Below are 14,862 nucleotides of genomic sequence, written 5' to 3'. Positions count from 1 at the left end.
TAATCATCAAAATTAAACGAAATAAACATTTGAAATATATGAGTTTGTATGTAATGTATGAATATAATATACAAGTTTCACTTTTTAAATGGAATTACTGAAATCAATCTACTTTTTCATGATATTCTAATTTTATGACCAGCACCTGTATCTGATACCAGAAAAGAATGTTGTAACATTTCCCCATTGTTTGTTTTACATTTTAGGGGGACAGAATTTTTTCTTTAACAGTGTTCCCGGAGGCTGAAATGGAATGAGCAAAACGCCCGCTGAGTTTAGGCGGGAGATTTAAAGCTTTTGATATTAGTATAGAATGCTAGCCCCTAATTCTACCATGAAAAAAAACAAAACAACTTTGTGTCCTGACACAGTTAAAGTAAACATTGCCATTTCTTTAATGGCAAGGGAGCTCAGGTGTCCATGAGTAGCAACTGGTGGCAACAATGTTGCTTCAAAGTGTGTGATGGCCTCTGTCAGCAAGCTATGTGGATCAGTAGAAGCTGGTACCAGAACATTTACAGATGGGTGTAGCAGTGTGTGAGTTTGTGAAATGTCACGCTCCTCGTCGCAGCCCTCCGGAAGCAGGTCGGTGGCCGGACCCCTCCCCCAGTCAGTCGCATCAGGTCTCTACTGATGGCCTCTTCTGGGAAGCCCACCGCTGTCACGCGTGCTTGGGTGTGTGCAGACACCGGGCTGTTCGGCTCATTCATGGTAGAATCTGCAGCCTGCACACCTACTGTTGGAATGAGGCTGCAGGAAGAGAAACTGCTTCTGCATCCGTGGAGCGAGGGTCTCGCTGCAGGGGTGGCACCGATGGGACTGTCCATCGAACTGGGGTGTGGGAGTCCAGGTCCAAGTCCACCGCCTGGAGGATCAGCGTCTCTGCCTACATGAAGGTGGAGGTGAAGCGATGCTGGCATTGTCAGTGCGGCCAGTCACCGTCCCACTTAAATCATTTCCCCCCGCCAAACTTTTAGTGTTGTTGTTTTTTGTTTTTTCTTCTCTACATTCAGCTTCTTTCATCCACACACTCATACACTTGTTCTATTCCTTCTAATATTTTTTTTCCTATTTTTTTTTATTTTTTCTCCAATTCATCATCAACTTGTTTTACATTTTTCAACCGTGCATTAAACAATTTTCCCCATATTTCTTTTTCACTGGATTATATATATATATTACTACTAGGCGTGGAGCCGGACTGCATCGAACTTTTCGAGGATCCAGATCCCATTTCCCTTTCAGGGAGACGTCTTTCCTCTGGCCTTCCTTCTTTAAAGGTGTGGAAGTGCTAAGATTCACCCACTATCTACCTGTTAGATAGTAAAACCTGCTCCCCTGTCAGAGTATTATTTTAAGCCTGTTCCCTCTTGGAGCACCTTAGCCCGCCAACAGTTCAACTCAACCCCAGATAGGAATATTGAAACAGTTTTTCTCACCCAATGTGTTGCCCTGTCAGGTTCTTATGGATCCAGTCGGTTGGCAGTCACAGGGATGAGACTCCAGACTCCCCTTATTCAACTTGGAGGTGGACTGAGGACTAACTCCTCAGGCTGGCCAGTGCGTCCGGCTCTCGTCACCCTTAACCCTCCAACTCGCCAGATCCTGTTCATGACGCCAAAATTGTAGCGGCAAAAAATAATCAACAAGTAGTGAGATGTCTGCTTCAGAGAATCAAGAGAAAGATCGATCTTTGTCTTTGAAAAAGAATTTTATTCCAAAGGCAAAAGAGCGTTCGGAGACCCCACTCACTGAACTCAGTCAGGAGAAGAGCCCCGAAAGAAAGCAACATACACTTTTATAGGGAGGCTTCATTACATCATTTTCAGCCACACTTTTACATAGTTACTGAGCATCTTCGTTTCTCACGAAGAAGATCTGATATTACAGGGAGTGAGAACAAATCAGTCAAGGCCAGGTGCAGAAGGGAGTATGGGAGGACCAGAGCCTTCCTCAGTTCCCACATAGAACAAAGAACAAAAGCATTTCAAACCATGATACAAAATATAACAGTTAGAAGAAGAATAACTTCATTATAAGAATCATAATTATCGTTATACATTTTACTATGGAAAATAACAAAATTTTAATTTTCCATTACACTGAGAATGCTGCCCAAAAGTTGTCTCTTTCCTGTTATTGACTTGTCCTGGTATTTCCTGTGTTTTCTGTGTTCTCACAGCATGGAGCCTCAGTGGCTATTCTATTGGAAAGTCAGACACAGTTTACAACTCCAAGCCGAGCAATATCTCTGTTAATCAGTCAACGTTGCAAGCTGCTATTTGCAAATTCTGTTTTCACTAACTATTTCAGCTATCTCTGTTATCTGTGGGTCTTGTCTACCTGGAGTTATCTTGAAAGGTCCCCTCAGATCACACAAAAATGTTTAATAGTAATTACAATGTAAAAAAAATTTCAAAAAAACTTATTAAAAAAATATTAAAAAAAAGGACTGAAGCAAAGTGAAAACTGTTTTGTGGTCAGACAAATCCAAATTAGAAATTTGCTAAGGAAAACCACAGACATCACGTTCTACATACTAAACAGGAGAAAGACCATTCAACCTGTTATCAGTGTATAGTTCAGAAATCTGCTGGTGGTATGGGGGTGCATAAGTACCTTGGGCATGGATAGTGAAAAAGGCACCATCATTGCAGAATAGCATCTACAGGTTTTAGAAAATATGAAAACAATGCTAACCCACATACTGCATTCATTACAACAGCATTGCTTTGTAGTAGAAGAGTCCTTGTGCTGAACGAGCCTGCCTGCAGTCCAGACCTCACCAACTGAAGACATTTGACTCATAAAATGAAAAATCCATCAAAGAGCCAGGACTGTTGAACAGCTAGAATCCTCCATTAGTCAAGAATGGAACAACATTCCCTCCAAAAACTCCAGGAACGGCTCTCGTCAGTTCCTTGATATTTGCAGACTGTTTTTAAAAGAAGAGAAGATGTTTAACAGTGGGAAACATCGAACTAGAATATGTTTTTTTTAGATGTGTTGTTGCTGTCAAATTCAAAATTATATTTTTTCCCTGAAAAAGATACAATGTCTTAGTTTCAACATTTTGTTGCGGAAAGTGCATGTTGTGTGCGGGTGAGTGAGAGGTGTAGCAGCGCTCCTCCGGTTACAAAGGGGGCGCTGTGTGTGAGGCGTGATTTGGCATGTGCGGGGAAAGAGCTAGAAGAAGAAAAACACGGCGAATGGCGGTGAGAGTGTGAATGCGGCGACCGGAGCAGTGGCGAACAGTTTATTGCCGAACCAAAAATAAACTTAAGCTCTCCTGAAAACCACCTTGGTGCTACCGTGTGGTTCGTCCGACACTGGGGAGTTAACTCCGAAGGATTGCTACTTCGGCCCTGGAGGAAGCGTCCCTTCCCCCCCTGCGTCTTCCGGACCACGGTTGGAGGACAGGGCAGGAAAAGTTAACAATTTGATATGTTTACTATTTTCCATTGTGAATAAAATATGGATAAATGAGATTTGCAAGTCATTGCATAAGTTTTATTCACATTGTATACAATGTCCCAACTTTTCCTGAATTGGGGTTGTACATTATGTCCACAAAATGTCTTTTGACATCCTTCAGTGTTCCCACTAGACTGATTTATATACCTGAAATATTATATTTATCATAAAAATAGTTAAATATTTCTATATTTTTATGCTAAAATATGCAAAAATGAATAAATAAATCGTAATAAATGATTACTGATCACATAAAGAAATATTTTATGTAGGTATGAGTGTATGCATGTATCTATTTCTCCAGGGAATCCCGGTGAAGAAAGTATGAATACAAATCAGGAAAAATCATTGAAAAGTCACAATGCAAAGTGACATCTGTAAAAGGCACATTTACATTCACGTATAAAAGACAATATGAAGCATGGGTTAAAACAAAAACATATCAGGAATAAGAACACTGATTTCTAATGCCATTTAAGACGAGGTGAAACACTTACAAGTTTGTTTTGGATCTTATTCGACCTGCATGTAGAGCCCTTCTACTGTACAACAGCAGTCCTGTACTGCTGAAAAAAGCAAAGGGAATGAAGTCGGGAGTTTGTAATCTGGGCGAGGCTCGATTTGCTCTGTTCTCCTGGTTCTTCGGATCCCCGCAGCGGTGTCTTGGTCAGTCTGAGCGCTGTCTCCTCGTCCTTTTCTTTCCTGTTTTCCTCCTTTCTTCCTCACTTGTTTTGGGCCCCGCGCTCAAGTTTTTAGTCGTCACAGATCGTCGTAGGCGCAAGCGTGCTCAGTGCGGACACGCGCGCGCGGGTGTAGCCCCAGCCTGGTTTGCACTGGTGCGGGTCATTTCAGGTTAAACCGTGGCGCTGCTCAGCCGGAGGAGATCAACACAACACTGGATCCAGCTGAGGAGGAATGCGCGGCCGCTGGGATACCGAGTGATTTCTGGACTCGAGCTTAGTCTTGCATGAGCGGTACGTTCCTAATTTTAAGAAACGTATTTGTTATTTGTGTGTGTGACTGGGGGCTATTTTGACATGAGTCAATGACAGCCTTTTCAAATACAGTATCACACAGCCAGGTGGACTAAACGTTTTTAGTAATGTTTAGCAGCCACCAAGGGTTCTTGTGTCCTATAACTGTGTAGACCAGACTACGTTCAAAATGTCGGCAATTCAATACTGCCTTGCTAGTATGTTGTTGTTTTACAGCTGGACAAACATGACTCTGATCTCATAAGAATCACTACATTCTTTGGGACTTTTCGGTGTGTATTTTATTTCAACTAGCTATCTTTAACAGGCCGATTTTGGATGTTAAAACGTGTTATCTCCGCTACTTTACATCTACCACCATTATCGGAGATAGCAAGGGACGAAAAGAGAAAATTCAGTGCAAATTTAAAGTGTAGTTTAACATCTGCTTCGTTTGTTAGACGCCGAATTGTAGACAGTAACGTAATAAAGAAAACTATAAGTTTTGAGGTTTGCTTGGCTCGTTAGGCGTGTCAAAAAACGACTGCGGTTGAAATGGACACAATTGTTATTAAGTTCTGTTCGAATAACACTATGTACCGGGGCTAGCTTTTAAGACTTGACAGAGTTCGGTTTTGTTGGGGCCATTAATCGTTCACTTGTGTAATCCAGATTGTAACAGAACTGGTCATGTATATCTTGGTTCACTTTCACTCTTGTTGCCGCTAAGGCATGTTGTTTATTTTTATTCGAGCATTAGCTTTGGCTATTTGAAGTTCATACAGTCCCGATTAACATCTGGTGTGCAGAAAACGCAAACCCCTCTCACTCCGTTCCTTACAGCGTATTAGTGACCTAAAGGTTCAACATGACACTGCAGCATGTCACGGATTTGCACGAAATTACGTCTGAGCTGCTAGGGAAATACCTCCTCATGCCTCTAAGGAGCGAACTTACTGAAGACAAATAACTGGTGTCATGTCTGTTATTTCCTGCCGTCATCATTAAAACTATGATGGGTGACATGTGAGCATGGTGCCTTTAAGGTCTGTCAGAAAATTTAACTGTCAGTTGTTTTTTTTGTTTTTTTGCTTTAGCAAATATATGCAAAGAAGTGCTAAATATCAGCAAGAAAAACAAGTTTTGTCTGCCTACTGAAATATAGCATTGAGGATTTAGTTGATATAGTTATGCAAGTCATATCTTTAACATGTAAAGCCATTGAACGCAACATCAGCTGTCAGCTAAGGGTATTTAAGGTCGTCCTGTCTGCTTGTTTGCTCATGTTTGTGTTGGCTTGTCTGGACAGACACTGGCTCACAGAGCAGTGCTTGTGAGCCAGTGTCTGTGTGTATTACTGTACTAGTAGAAAGCATTAGATGTGATTTATTACCAAGACAATAGAAAGCTGAAAAATGTTAGATTTTAGTTGTTAGTCCTTCTGAGTCTCCTCTCCTAACATGGTAGTTGTCAGTTTTACATGCAGAAGCAAGTCACTGCTCCTCAGAGAGGAAACCAGAGGAATCATAAATACAGCAACTTCTGAGTCTGCGTTCAGTGATTACATTAGGACAGCTTTAATTAAAGACCTAACATTCCTTGAAGGAATGCATATAGGCTGCTGCCTGTCATGCCAGAGTTTCAGACTAAAATCATCTTAGTTTGAAAAATGGTGGAGTTGTAGCCATTTTGGTCAAACCTTGAAAACAACATGTGTGATCTCATTCAGTATTACAATATCTTGTGTGGGCTTGTATGATTTATTAGTCCTTGGAGTATGTGTTGTGAATGAATCTCAGCTACTACCACACCAAATTTTAGCTCAATATCTGTAAAATTCACTGAGTTTTATCCATTTTTCTGTTGGCTATGGTTGACTAGCTGTGGTGGCCATCTTGAATTGGGTTAACTCAAAAGGTTATTCGCTTTTGGATGTACAGCCAATAATTACTTTGTGAGAAGTTTTTTTTTTTTTTAATTCCAGTGGTTCATGAGATATTTTACTAACAAACAGGGTTGGCGCCATCAGTTAATGCAAAGGTTCCCAGCAAAAATGTGCAATGTGTTGCATTCAAAGTATGTGTAGAAGACAAAGTTCAGCCACCACAAACCCATTTTTTCCCCATATCTGTAAAACTGGCTGTGCTATATTCATTTAGTGTTTGGCAAATTTGCTTTACTGTGGCAGCCATCTTGAATTGGGTTCACTCAAAAATGTAATCACTTGTAGATGTACACAATGATTACTTTCTGAAAGTTTCATTAATATCTGTTCAGTGATTCCTGAAATATTTTGCTAACGTTACAGACAAACAAACGCAAGGACACAGACACGGGCAACAATGTTATCTGCTCCACCTTCACCTGTGGTGGTGGGTGACAATGAGCAGAAAAAGACTGTTATGGTTAAATGGATTCAAAACTACAAGCTGTCTGTTGAGATAAAGAGCATCTGTTTTGAAATGCTTCTGTGATATTTAATCCAACATTTGTACTTCATAAATAGTTGGCTGTTGGTTAAACTGTTAGTGTTCTCCCAATCCTTACTGTTCTGCTGTTAGTTTTGCCTCAGATTTTTCATCCCAGGTGTTTTTCTTTATTCTGCTTGAACGATCCTTTTGTGACCTCCAGTGTAGGGCTGCTGCTGACAACTACTTTTATTTCAGTTAATTTTTCAACTAACTTTTTGATTAATCTGAAAGAGTTATTTTCCTACAACATTCAGAATAAACATTTTTTTAGTTCATTTTAATTTTAACTATAGATGCACTGATTAATCGACTGACAGTTTTAAGAAGCTGATATAGGTCACTTTTAAAAATCAGCAATCAGCCATGCACACTTAATCAATTACTAAGTAGGAAAATGAAGCAGCTGGTGCATAGGTTCAGCAGCTTCTCCGACTACTTTGCTGTACCCCACAGTTTAATGTTTTTAAGCAAAAATGCTCTTCTATATATTATTTTTTACATGTACAACTACTTCTAAAGTTTGTTAAATATACATTTATTTAAGTTTAGCAATTATTGTTATTTTATTTGTCAAAAAATACATATTGACAAAAACAAATTGGTGTTCTATATTGTCCATCCGTTTTCCTAATTTGGAGAAATTGAGATCGTCATCATCCAGCTATCCATCTTCTTTACCTGCTTTTCCATTCTGGGACACAGGGAGCTGGGGCCAATTTTCAGCAGTCAGTGTGCGACAGTCGCACCCTGGACAGGTTGCAAGTCCATCACAGGTACACATGGAAACAAACGAGACAAACATTCAGTCATACAGTCACTCACACCTAGGGACAATTTAGAGATACCAATTAACCCAGTGGTTCCCAAAGTGTGAGGCGCGCGGGGGGGGAGTGGTATGAATGAATGAAAAAAAACAATTACACAAAAGTGTTTCACTGTAAAGATGGTTTGTAGCTTGTTTTGTTGCAACCAGAAGTGTGAAATAAACTTCAGTGGAATTTGAAAACAAAATATGTGTTTATGTCTGGTTGAACAATGTGTGTGCCCAGTTGTTTTTTTGTTTTTTTTTGTGGGAGGGGGCTGTTATTGTAATCCATAGGGGGGCCCAGAAGAAAATCTTTGGGAACCACTGAATTAACCTAACCTGCGTGTCTTTGGTTTGTGGGAGGAAAGTGGAGAGAACGCACATTCGCAGGGAGAACATGTAAACTCCACAGAGAAATGCCCCAGGCGGTAGGCATTCCTGCAACCTTATTGCTGTAAGGTGACAACTCTAATCACTACTCTTGCCATGCTGCCCAGTATCGACATCAGCCACAGAAAAACTCACCGTTTGACCTCTGTTTTTAACAGTCAACTTTGGCATTTACAGTATATCACAAAATAAAAAAGTAAACAAGGACTTGGAAAAAAAAAGTCAAATATAGGTTTGAAGTGCCAATTCCAACATGACAAATAAATAAAATGAAGCTTTTGTAATTTCTGTATTTAAATACAAAAAGCTTGAATGTTCAACATGTTGTAAGGATACTGCTGGTAAAACTGTGGCAAACTGGTGAGAAATCCTTCTTTTGCAGGAATTTAGTTACTTAGTTTCATCTTCAGAAAAAGAAGAGAAACAAAAACAACTACTAAAAATAAAGACATCATCATCAATAATGAAATCTAAAAAAGTATTTATACTGTGATACTACTTCAGTCTGAGAGTCCTGAGAAGTAGTGATGAGAAACAACAGCTGAAGTTTAGACTTAGCATTGAAAAACAGCCTTAGTTTGGTTTCTCAGCATTAAAGACAAATTTAAGTCACACAACTGACACAGCACAGGTCAGGAACAGCATTATTCAATAAAACATGAGCCCAGATTCAAAACTAAGTTTTCTCAAACATTTATTCTGTAGAAAATGTAGCAGACAGACAACCTATATAACTTCATAGAGTTAATTTAGCAACTTAAAAAAACTTAAGATCATTTTGTTTTTAATTTTACCGACAGGAACTCCAATGACATACACAGCTAAGACTAGTGGCCTGGAGAAAAACTGTTGTTGCTTGTTACTGAAATATTTAGGAAAATAAAAGATAAATTCATAAAAAATGTGTGTTGTCTAAAAATATTGATGTTGTCGAATTTATAGTGTTGTCTACATTATAATCAACATAACCGAATTGGCCAAATATTCACGGCAGCCCTACTGCAATTTTTTCATCCAGATATCTTCCAACCTGTAGCAAGATAAATTCAAATCACCACTATTAGAGACACCAAATTAGCAATCAAACATGGCCATACTGAAACACACACAGGTGTCATTGTATATTTAGTTGAACAAAATACTGTGGCGTTTCTTTTACACCTTCACATAGTGAGTGTGGATTTTATTACTTTATGGCTGTTTTTAAGATTCATAAAAATGTTTACTGAAAATCCTTAACTTGTAAACCCACCATGTAAAAATATGTTTGGAAATGAAAGTGTAAAGTGTTTTGTTTTTATTTAGAGTGTAAAAGCTTAACTGGTGTAATCTATGTATGGAATTAGAGAATGTATGTTTTTTTCCTGTCTATAAAACTATTATTTTATTAATTAGCTGTAACTACTCTCCTCCTACAACATGTGGAAGCAGTTAACTGCAACTTGGAGTAATACAGTGCAACATAATTCATAATTGCATTGCTGCAATCATACATTAAGAAATTGCAGCAATTATTCTATTGCAATATTCAGAAACTTTTAGAAGATAAATTTAATCCTCCCAGCATAGTCAGAACCTGTGAATGTCTGTACCCCCCCGCCACAGCCGCATTTCTTTTCTTTTTATTGCATGTGGCAGATGTTAGCAAGAGCTGTATTTGGTGATGTAAATCAAAATCAGAGTGTCTGTCCTTCACAGGTTAAGAGATTGAAGCACTGATTCTGTGGTGGCAACAAAGTTTGGGGCAGTTTCCTGAGTGATTTTAACAGAATTCTGACATCATGGTGTCTTTCGGGCTAGAGTTGTCCATGGGTCAACCTGGTAATTAAATATTTGAAAGACTTTGATGCTTAGTTGCTAGAGGGGTCTAAAAGATATTGTGTTGTAGTTTCTGGGGTCCAAGCTGTCCATCTTGGGGCCCAGAAACAATATTGAAACCAGCTGTCCCATTTGCTATTAGTCTGATCAGTTCAGCAATGTCTGTCAGACAAATTATATTTATCCTGTAAAGTGACACTACCAGCTGCAGTCAGTCATGATCACTAACAAAAAATTAAGACATTCCAGAACGTTCAGCACCACTTGTTAACAGAATTAGGTGATTTTATTGATATATTCAGGTCCGTATGTATAGTTTAGATCCATTGTGGATCAGAGAAAATGTACAATGAATTCAAAATTTTGAATTTGGGTACAATACTTACTTGATTTTGACTAATGGTTTTCCTAAATCTTTCTGTGGCCTTTAAAATTAATGCAGTTAAAATAAATATCTACCTAGGTTGGGTATAAAATCCTGGAGAGATTTGTATATTGGTTCTACTTTTGCTGCTTTTCCGCAGCTAGCAAATAAGTTGTCTTCCTAAAGCACTCTTTTACAGATACCTTCAAGTAGTGCTGGGCGATATAACAATACATATCGTCGGGACGATAGAAAAGTGTCTATCGTGATATATTTTCTTCTATCGTCTCAATCGTTTCTGACGTTTCTATCATAATTGTATCAATGATTCATGTAAATATTTCATAACGTAGGCTACGAAGAATGTATTAGTGTTGTCACTTTGCATACATTCAGTTTATATAAGTGATAAATAATAAGAAAAAATAACTATTTTGTGAAGAACCTCCGTTTTGCGACGTGTGGGTTTGCGACATGCTTTACGGCAGCGGCTTTCTGTGCGGCGCTGTGTTTTCACCATAAGTGCTGAAAGATGGAGACGCATGAAGTATCAAACCCGGGGTCACAACAAGTAGAGACAGCTAGCAGGCAGCCCAAGAAGAAAGACTTTTACCAAAACCAGGGGGACGTCTGTGATTTGGTTCAAGAAGTCCGACACGGAGCAGAAAAAGGTATTATGCTAACTCTGCTATTAGAAAACTCTGTTTTCTCATCTGACGCCAACACAACAAACCTCTTCTATCACTTAAAGAAGAACCACGAAAAAGAAAAGTGCAAGGTCAAACAAGTTGTAAAAGAGTCGGGAAAGTTGTGAAAAGTGAAACTATAGCCGGCCGAAGTTAATAGAGTCTGTTGTCATTTGATACTGTTACGTCGTAACAGGTACATATATATTGCTGCACTAAAATGCAGCAAATCTCATTTGTGAAAGTTCAGTTAAATGTCACTTTGAAATAAAGCTTGAAAAAGTTAAGAAATTAAATTATTTTTTTCATATTTTTCAGAGAGTAACTGACAACGTACGTAATTGGGGTATATCGTGATATATACTGTTATCGTGATATAAAATGATCCATATCGTGATGTAGGATTTTTTCCATATCGCCCAGCACTACCTTCAAGCTTGACATTATGTCCATATCTCATCCACAGAATTACCAGCTCTTCCTAACCTCTTAGATTTTGAAGTGTTTCTGTAACCTCCCACCTCAATGAGAGGTCTGATCTCTTCAATACTTGAGGCTGTTGATTTCAGATGATGTTCAAGGGGATGGTTTTAAAAAGGGTACACAGATCTTCAATCTGTGCTACGCACAGTTTTAGGCAATGTTAGATTTTTCCTCCTGCACACTGTACTAACACCAGGCTCGCCTGTATATTTGAGAGCCCCCTCTGTGTGAACAATGCCAACAGGCCAAATTACTTACACGTTTTGGAGTTGTCCCTCCATGGAGAGATTCTTTTTTTTCCGTCATCTAATCTAACTAGACAGGATCTCACTCCTAATGCTTTAACTGCCCTTCTCAGGGTGTGGTCCACTCCACTTCCTCTCTCTCCAGCTAAAGGACTTAATAGCCTTCACAACTTTGGAAAAAAGGTTACAATGCCAAAAATAAAATCTGCAACTCCACCTACCTACATATACAAGCTGAATTAGAGGGGTCCTTTAATTTCTTAAATTTGAAAAAAAAAATCAGGCTGTAAAGCTGTATCATTTGTCATAACCTGAAATCCCTTTCTGTCCTATGTTAAAGGTACAGATTGTCAGATCATTCTGAGCTCAGCACCACAGTGATGTGCCTTAATAAGTGTAAGTTTGGAATGATTTACTTTAAGCTCAGGTCCTCTACCAGAGGCCTAGGAGCTTGAGGGTTCTACGCAGTATCTTAGATGTTCCTAGGACTGTACTTTTCTGGACAGAGATCTCTGAGGTTGTTCCTGGGATCTGTTGGAGCCACTCTTCCAGTTTTGGGGTCACAGCCCGAGTGGTATGATAGCACAAAAGCCTTTATTGCTCTTGTGCTGCCATGATTAGTGCCACAACCCTTACAAAAAAATCCCACGAAATTCACATGTGATCACATGTGATTCCCATTGTTCACATGTGGTTCACATAATCCACAGAAAAATCACATATTTCCACATGTGATTCCCATTTTCCACAAGTGGAAATGTGGGAATCACATGTGATCACATGTGAAAGTCACATGTGATTTTCATGGGATTTTTTTGTAAGGGAGTGCTGTCTTTCAGCCCAGCCCTTTTTAGCCACTGGTAGTTTTTGTTGATATCAGCTACTACCTCAATCTGCCAGTTGTACATGCTGTGCAGGGGCTTATCTTTCCATGAGGATTCCTCTTTCTCCTCTTCTCCTCTTCCACATTGGGTTTCTGCTGCCTGTCAGTGACTTCTATCTTCCCCTTTGTGTTCTGTTAATATTATACAGTGTGTGGGGCATCGAGTCATAGGGTTTTCTATAGTCAATCCAGGCTGTACACAGGTTTATGTGTTTGGTCTTACAGCCTCGAGCTACGGTTCTTTTGACCAGTAGCTGGTGCTTTGCTTTCCTGGTGTTGGTGCCAGTTTCCTTCTGTGCCTTGCTCAGGTATTGACCCATGTGCCTGTTCATCTTAGCCGCTATGATGCCTGACAGGAGCTTCCATGTTGTACAGAGGAAAGTGATAGTGGCTTGCATATTTCAGCAAGACAATGCTAAACCTCATATTGTGTTGATTACAACAACATATCTTTGTAGTAGAAGAGTCTCAATACGGAACCGACCTGCCTGCAGTTCAGACCTCCCACCAGCTGAAAGCATTTGACACATCATAGAACCAAACATTTAGCAAAGAAGACTGTTGAACAGCTGGAATCTTCAATCAGACAAAAATGGGATAACATTCCCCTTCAAAAACTCCAGCAGCTGGGCTCCTCAGTTCCTAGATGTTTACTAACTTTTATTAAAAGAAGAGATGATGCTTCACAGCAGTAAACATGGCCTTGAAACAACTTTTTTTGAAATATGTTACTGCTATCAAATTAAAAATGACCTTTTTCTTTAAAAAAAAAAGTAACTGTCCAATTTCTTAGTTTAAACATTTGATTTGTTTATTATGTTCCATTTACCATTATGAATAAAAATATGGGGTTATGAGGTTTGCAAACTATTCCATTTTGTTTTTAATTACATACTACACAACATCTCAACTTTTCTTTGGATATGGGGTTGTAATTGTGAAAATTGAAGGAAAATGGAAAATGTTAGTGTCCAAACTTGACTTCATATGTTTGGTCAGATTTGAAGTATTTTGCTGCTGTATTCAGATTTAACAATCTGAGAGGCTGTGATGTGACAAAGGAGAATTCTTGACAAACTGTGGTGTTTATGGTCTGATATTTGGCTAGCTGTACACGTTGTACTCTGCAGCTGTCAGAAACAACTGCTCACATGGCACACTGACAAGAGTATGGCATCATACTTTACTGAATGATGACGTTTTAGCCCATGATTATTTTTCCCATTTAAAATGTCTGAAGTGGGCCATGGTACAGGAGGTCAGTTCTGTGGTCTCGTAATCTTAAGGAAGCCCAAATTGCATCAGAAATGGCATCCAGCATAAAACAAATTACCAAAACTTTCATGGGAGTTTGCTTGCTGTGGTGACCCCTGTAGAAAGGAGTATACAATGAAAATGTATCCTGTCCTGTCTACTTTATACATGATTCCATTAGGTAACGTTATTAAAGAGTATTGGTCCAAGCAAGCTCTGAACCCTTTTTTTTTTGTTGTTTGTTTTAAATGTGTCCTGTCCGGGTGTGTGGCACTCAAAATTGTCAAGGTAATACCAAACAGATTTGCTTTCACAGGCGGAGCATTTTGGATTTCGCCATTATGTTCCCCTTGGTATATAAAACTAAAGAAAAAAAAACCGCTTTGCATTTATTTTAATTGTAATGGACACAAAGATAAGAAAGGGGGAAAAAAGAGATGGAGGAAAAGGTTTGAAGAGAAAAAAAGAGAAGTAGAAGAGAAAAAGAAAAGCATAGAGATAAAACAAGACAACACCCTTGAAATCTGCCTCAGGACCTGCAGATAGAGAAAACAAAACAAATAATCCACAACAACAAAAAGCATTAGCATTATATAATAATAGTTATAACTTCAATGGAAAGTACACAGTGCAAGGTAATACAAGAGGTTATTTAGTGACAACCACAACCCAACTGAAAGTGGATCTGACAACCACCTGAATCTAGAGACCTGTGTGTGCGTGAATCTGTAAGGGTTCTCCCTAAGAGTATTTGGTATTGAGTGTGGGGGCCAATAGATCCACCCCACAGTACACGAGGACGGCATGAGGAAGAGCAGAGGCACAGACACCCAGCAGCCCCCCAAGCCCGAGCCCCCCCCAGGAACAACCGGACCCCACCCAAGAGGGCAGCAGAGGCAAGCTCCAGGTGATCCCCAGCAGCCACCATGTAGAAGCCCCATGGGGCCGCAGCGACGAGCCCACAGGCCCTGCTGGCAACCCTCTACGCCAGAGCAGATCTGGCCATGGACAGAGA

General features: G+C 39.5%; 1 protein-coding gene and 1 long non-coding RNA gene across 4 annotated transcripts in view; one reads left to right on the top strand and one right to left on the bottom strand.

Moving 5' to 3' along the window:
* Window positions 1-1,692: 1,692 nt before the first annotated feature.
* Window positions 1,693-4,110, bottom strand: LOC112449786. Its single transcript, XR_003038326.2, has 2 exons — window positions 3,972-4,110; window positions 1,693-2,935 (listed from the first exon to the last, which is right to left on the bottom strand). It is a non-coding gene; the product is annotated as an uncharacterized LOC112449786 (long non-coding RNA).
* A 205-nt stretch (window positions 4,111-4,315) lies between these two features.
* The window catches only part of thrb (thyroid hormone receptor beta), a 104,089-nt gene continuing 93,542 nt past the window's right edge, over window positions 4,316-14,862 (top strand). For 2 of the 3 annotated variants that reach the window (XM_017439142.3, XM_017439139.3), the window contains exon 1: window positions 4,316-4,448. The gene's annotated coding sequence lies outside the window, so the exon portion shown is untranslated. The remainder of the gene's footprint in view (window positions 4,449-14,862) is intronic. The other variant, XM_017439141.3, reaches the window with a different exon arrangement.

Source organism: Kryptolebias marmoratus, linkage group LG5 (assembly GCF_001649575.2).
Source record: "Kryptolebias marmoratus isolate JLee-2015 linkage group LG5, ASM164957v2, whole genome shotgun sequence".
NCBI classification, from domain to species: domain Eukaryota; kingdom Metazoa; phylum Chordata; class Actinopteri; order Cyprinodontiformes; family Rivulidae; genus Kryptolebias; species Kryptolebias marmoratus.
Note: the sequence above shows the minus strand (reverse complement) of the source record. Positions and strands in the feature narration are given on the sequence as shown.